General features: G+C 33.2%; 1 long non-coding RNA gene across 1 annotated transcript; it reads right to left on the bottom strand.

The window, feature by feature from the left end:
• Window positions 1-498: 498 nt before the first annotated feature.
• On the bottom strand, window positions 499-1,255 carry LOC121218343 (uncharacterized). The gene is made up of 2 exons (XR_005914585.1): window positions 981-1,255; window positions 499-902 (listed from the first exon to the last, which is right to left on the bottom strand). It is a non-coding gene; the product is annotated as an uncharacterized lncRNA (long non-coding RNA).
• Between the last annotated feature and the right edge of the window lie 5,041 nt (window positions 1,256-6,296).

The raw sequence follows: 6,296 nt of genomic DNA, 5'->3' as shown, positions 1-6,296 counted from the left end.
AATTTAATAAAATTCTTAATAATTAATATTCTTATATGAATTTACTCAAATCATAATATATGATACTATAAAATAAAATTTTAAATAATTAATATTAAATATATTTTAATTTAAATATATGATTTAATAAAATTTAAAATAATTATAACTAATAAATTATATTTTATGAATTTGTATAATTTAAAATAATAATTATTACATATAATTTAATAATAATATAAAATTTCATAAAATTCTTGATAATAAATTTTCTTATATGAATTTATACAATTTAAAATAATGCCAATGCCAACACTACCACATTTGGGTTCAAATTATACTCATAGTAAGCTCAAACTTTTATTGATGCCAATGCCAACACTACCAAAACCTTTTGGACAATTATTTCGAAGATTTAAACCAACAAAAAGAAAATCAATAAGTAATAAAACCATAGAAAATAAAAGAAAAAATTTGCCTTTGAAGCACATTCAATTGTGCACTTGGTTCTCTTGGATATCTCCATGATTTCTTCATCTTTATTCATAATATCAAACATAGGCAAACAAAACGATAATTGTAACCCCCTACCCCTACCAACATTTTATTGTAAGTATAACTAACACAGGATAACTACTTGGCCTCTTAAAACAGTCAAAGACCAGACCCCAAACCAAACCAAACTGCTAAACAACAAAGCAGACATCATTAAAAAGACCCCATCCCCAGATTGCATCATTTTCAATTCTTAGAAATGAGGAGCATAGAGCTGGAGAACCTTCTGCTAGGACGGTCTGCTGCTAATATCATCCCACCAAGCACTCACATGCTTCCTGCTAGTTGTCATGTATTAGGGATCACTTCCAGAACCCTGTTTTCCCCTAGCAACATTTGCAAACTCACAAGCTCCAGACAACAAGGGACTGGAGATGTTACCGTTAGCATACTACACGCGTGATTGCAAATTTATGAACATTCAACTACAAAAGTCCTGAACCTACCAAAATTTCTAAGCCAATACCTCAGAATCGATTTGCTGAATATTGGGGAAAATTTGTTTCAGGTAAGCATTGTAGTTAGGAGACTGCGCTTGCAATAAAACAGTACAGTTGATCACATATGAGAAAGGTTAGGAGAGAAGAATGACTACTAGGCCAGTATAGAAGATTGAGAAATGTCAAACGATAATCACCAATTGTGCAAATAACTCTATAGCTAAAATGAATGCAATATGCCAAGGGGAGGATGATGATATAGACTTAACTGAACTTAGCCCAGGAAGCTTTATCTAGATTAAATCCAACAAGTACAAAGCAAGTACATACATAATCTAAACAAGGTTTATCTAGATTAAGTTCTCCATAGTTAAAGCAATCACACGGATAGCTAGTATTATATATCTAGATGAAGATCTCTATCAACACATTAAAATTCCCTAATCCTCATAAGCTGACCAGTAAAAATATGAGAGCTTTCGTTTCATGAATTAACAAATATAAAATGAACATCGAGCAACAAAAACCAAAGGCAAAGCTTTCTTCTCGGGTTCTTAGTTTTTTTAAAAATATTTGTATCTGTCATATGTATTCAAGACTAAACTTCCTAAATACTCATTCAGTTATAAATTCTAATTTTCACATAACTGCCAAAAAAAAAAAACCTTAACAAATTTGTAACATACAAAAATTTAGAACTTACAGAAAGAGTATAAGGTGCATTTGGAGGGATGTCAATCTGCCCACGAACAGCTTCAAGATCAAGTAATACATACTCTGAATCTTCTTCCTCTCCATAATCATGATCCTTGTTTTTCTCCATTTAATCAAACCCAGAAAAAAAACATTACACTTCAAAGATACTGCAAAACAAACAAAATAAATTTTCAGAAGAATGGTTGAAAAAATATGAATTTTTATTTAGTTGTATTCGAGATAGATTAAGAGAAGTTCCATTGCATACGACACCCAAACAGATTAAGAGAAGTCAAAGAAGAAGAAAGATTCATCAAGCAGCTAGGATTAACTGATAACAATGTCCATTCCATATAGAAAACTAAACCAATCTATAAGAATTAGATATCTTCTCCCAAGTTCAAAATTTTTCGCAAAAAATATATATATATTGGGGGACTTGCAGAGATGGAGACATTTAACTTTGTAGTGATTTTAAGCTAACCCCAAATAATTCCGATAAACATAAATAGAGAACTGTTAAGACCTAAACATACTCTACCTCAAAAGCATAGTAAACAAAAGAAAAACAAAATATATTACCCATTATCCTTACCTTGCGATTTTAGTCGAGAGTTAAGGATTTCCGAGAGAGAGGAACCCCAGCCGTCGGTAAGATTCAACAACCAAACGTGCTCCGAGAGGAAAAATGAAGCAGTGGGAAATGGGAGGAGAAATGATGGGGACAGAAAAAGGAGAGGGTGGAGGTCGATTTCGGGTAGGGAGGGAGGGTAAAACAGAGAGTTGGGAAGGGAAGCCGGACGTAATAGGTAATCTGGGATTTAGGAAGGGAATAGAAAAGCAGGGAATTTGGGGATTAGGTCGGGATTGTATTACGCGCGTAATATCTATTACAGCGAACCAAACGCCGGAATAGGGGCGTAATGTAATAGGCGCGTAATCTGGGCGTAATGGATTACCTATTACACTGAACCAAACACAGTGTAAGATTACAAAATTAGTCATACCTACTTTAGAAAAAAAGGGTAAACTATTAGAATAGTCACTTTTGTTTGCCTCATCTTACATTTTAGTCACCTATATTTGAAATGTTACGTTTTAATCACTTACGTTACTCTGTTGTAACATTCTACTCACTGAGTCGTTAATTACTGTTAATGGTGTAACGGTAAGTTAACGTGACACATTAAATCATCATTTCAAACGAAAAAAAATAGGGACCAATTGTATAAATTAACTTAAAATTTTTGTTTGAAATGATGATTTAACGTGCCACGTTAGCTTACTATTACACCTTTAACGGCAATTAATGGCTCAGTGACTAAAATATTATAACGCAAAAACATAAATGACTAAAATGTAACCTGAGGTAAATAAAAGTGACTATTTTAATAGTTTATCTTAAAAAAATTTAACAAATATTATTAGAGTCGTCAAAGAATTGATTTAAAGAAAAAAGATTTGGAGAAGTTGAAGCGTATAACACCGTTTAAGAATATACAACTAAGTAAAACATAATATTAAAGATACAAACCTTGGACAATGGATTCTGGAAGTTTTTTTTCGTTTACAGTGAGGAAATTTTCCAACTCTGTTTTGTAAAACTTATAACATTCATTCAAAATGGTTTGTGACACTTTTACAGTACGAAGATCCAACATATGTGTTTTTCCTATAAAATAATATTAAAATTTTTTTATCCTATTTGAATACAAACTGTGTCAAAAAAGTGTTGATGAGCAAAAGATTGAAACAAATAATTAAGCAATTACAATATTCTATAATAATAAGTATCCAATGCATCTATAGGTTTCACACCAATTCTTGATTTGTGTGTGTGTGTGTTTTTTTTTGGAATTTGCACCTTTTGTTGAATCATTTAGAAATTATTATATATCTACCTCAACTTGGTACTAATTGGACATTCCATTGGGCTACCTAGGGTTCACTAAGTAGTGTAATTGAGTAAGAACCCTCACTCAACTATAAATACCCAAAGGTCTCAAGGGACTCCTCTCCATTCTTAACCCGAATACACTACCATTTCTACCCGTGTCTCTCCACTTTTCTGGCTCCCAATCTTAAAATGGGTGAATCGATCTTCCTCAACACTTCCCCCCTCTCCTCTTTCTTTATCTCCGTTGACACTGTGTATTAACAATGATGCGGTGAGCGTGGACCGAGCACCTCTAACAACCTCTCTCCTTCCTTTGTCAAATATTCGCAAAAACCCATCAATTTTCATGAAAAATTGAAGAACCCTTGTCCATATTCCATTAAAACCAACCAAATGCAATTCAAATCAAGTTTATTTCCAATCCTCTACACGTCGAAACCCAGAACCTAAAATTGTGCAAGAATTTCAAACAACTCAATTCGACCCATTGCTTAATCACCCTTTCACTTGTCATTTTCACAATACCTATTTCAGTGTCAAGGCTATGACTGTTATTTACATAGCCCTTGGCTTTTATAGAGGCATATTAGAACCAATCAAGCTAGTTCCTTGGAGGCTACTGTGAAGTTCAACAATTGCAGCATTGTTTTGGGTCATGAAATCAAGAGAATTACCACAGTTGCTTCTACATGAAAGCCGACCATTTTTAGGCAACCCAAACCTCTAGCACAACAATCATCCATTGTTATGGCTATATACATGGATTACAAGTTACAAACTTGGTTTTTCCTTTAATCGTTGGACCCTTTGTTGGTAATGCAAAGTGGGTAATCCCACATTGGTTGAGAAAATGCTTCTAAGAAGGTTTAAATATAGCATTTCCTCTCACCCTCATTGAGTTATTGGGGCTAAAGGCTCAACACGCATGTGCCGCTTCTCGACCTGATCTTTGTTTTTGTTTTAGACAAAATTTATATTTTTTTCTTTCTTTTTAATTATTTTAGTTGTGGAACATTTTTGACTATTGCAGAAAATCTAAAAATATATTCTTTGTTACTGTATATTTACCATTCCCCCTTCAGAAAATCCTAAGAATTACATACCATTCTCCTCATTTTACACAAGAAGGAAAACAACAATATTTTCTTCCACAGCTCATGTAACAACCCATTTTCAATGGTACTAAAAATGGTGGTTTCGGGACCTTATTTACTGGTGATTGAGTTCGTAAGTTTTAATATTTCACATCTACTAGTCTATTATAGTGTTATATGGAATTCTAGTTTGTTAATTTTTGGGGAATTGATTTCATGGGACCGTTTCCAAGTTCTTTTGAAAATCAATAAATTCTTCTGGTTGTTGATTAGGTTTCAACATGGGTTGAAGCAGTCGTTTTACCTACCAGTGATACAAAATCAGTAGTGAGGTTCCTTAGAAAAACCATATTCGCTAGGTTTGGTACACCATATGCGTTGGCCAGTGACGAAATATCGCATTTCTGTAGCAAGCAGTTTGAAGTAGCTTTGGCTAAATACAACATAAGACACTGGATGACAACGACCTATCACCCACAAGATAATGGGCAAGTGGAAGTGTCTAATCATGAAATAAAATAGATTTTGGAAAAAATAGTAAACCCAAGCAGAAAGGATTGGACAACAAAGCTAGACAATGCATTGTGGGCTTATAGAACAACATCTACGACTCCTCTAGGTATGTCTCCATACAAGATAGTATATGGTAAGAACTGCCATTTACCTATTGAATTGGAAAAAAAATCATATTGGGCAATCAAAGAGTTAAATCTAGACCCAAAATTAGCTAAAAAATAAAGACTATTTCAACTCCAAGAATTGGAAGGATTCCGTTTTATGGCCTATGAAAATACTAAAATGTATAAGAAGAGGAGTAGACTTCGACACGATGTGAATATTAGAAAGCGTGAATTTTTTACCTGGACAGAAAGTTCTATTGTTCAACTCAAGATTAAAATTATTTCTTGGAAAACTTAAATCAAGATGGACAGGTCCATATACCATACACCACGTAACTCCTCATAGAACAATAGAGTTCATCAGAAAAGAAGGACAACCTTTTTCTGGTAAATGGCCAAAGAGTAAAACATTATTTTTGAGGAATAATCAACACGATAGTTGATGAACAAATCTTGCACTGTAATGCGCTATGGGATTCACAAGGAATCGATGGAAAATCAATAAACAAAAAGAGTGATGATGAAGAAGATGACCAAAGTGTTGATTCCACAAAATATAGGGGGATCTGGCCTACATGTCGTGACACCACTCTCGAATGTCACGACAATGAAAAATATTCAAATCATGGAACCTGTTCTTGATGTCGCGAAATCAGTGAGAGATGTTGCGACATCACTGCGTAACTCTATTTGTTTGAACTAACACTAATTGCTAACATTTTTTATAGTTTAATTATATTAGGAATTTTAATCTTTAAATTCTTACATAGTAGAAATAAACTATAATTCTTAAATACTTTATTCTTTCATTCTAATTAATAAATAGGTCACATTAATCCTTTTATTTATTACCAGCAAAGAAAGAAAAAGAAATCAAATTGCAAAAATAATAGATTGTGTAGGGAATTTCAGCAAAAATAGACTGTCAAATGGCCAGTTTCAGTGTAAGTGCTTCAAGCCTAGCTATTGAGTTCCAAGAAGGTGACATGGATAAATACTTGCAACAACTACAACC

Source organism: Gossypium hirsutum, chromosome D06 (assembly GCF_007990345.1).
Source record: "Gossypium hirsutum isolate 1008001.06 chromosome D06, Gossypium_hirsutum_v2.1, whole genome shotgun sequence".
In the NCBI taxonomy this organism is placed as follows: Eukaryota; Viridiplantae; Streptophyta; class Magnoliopsida; order Malvales; family Malvaceae; genus Gossypium; species Gossypium hirsutum.
The sequence above is the reverse complement of the archived record's forward strand: the minus strand, read 5'-3'. Positions and strand labels throughout refer to the sequence as shown.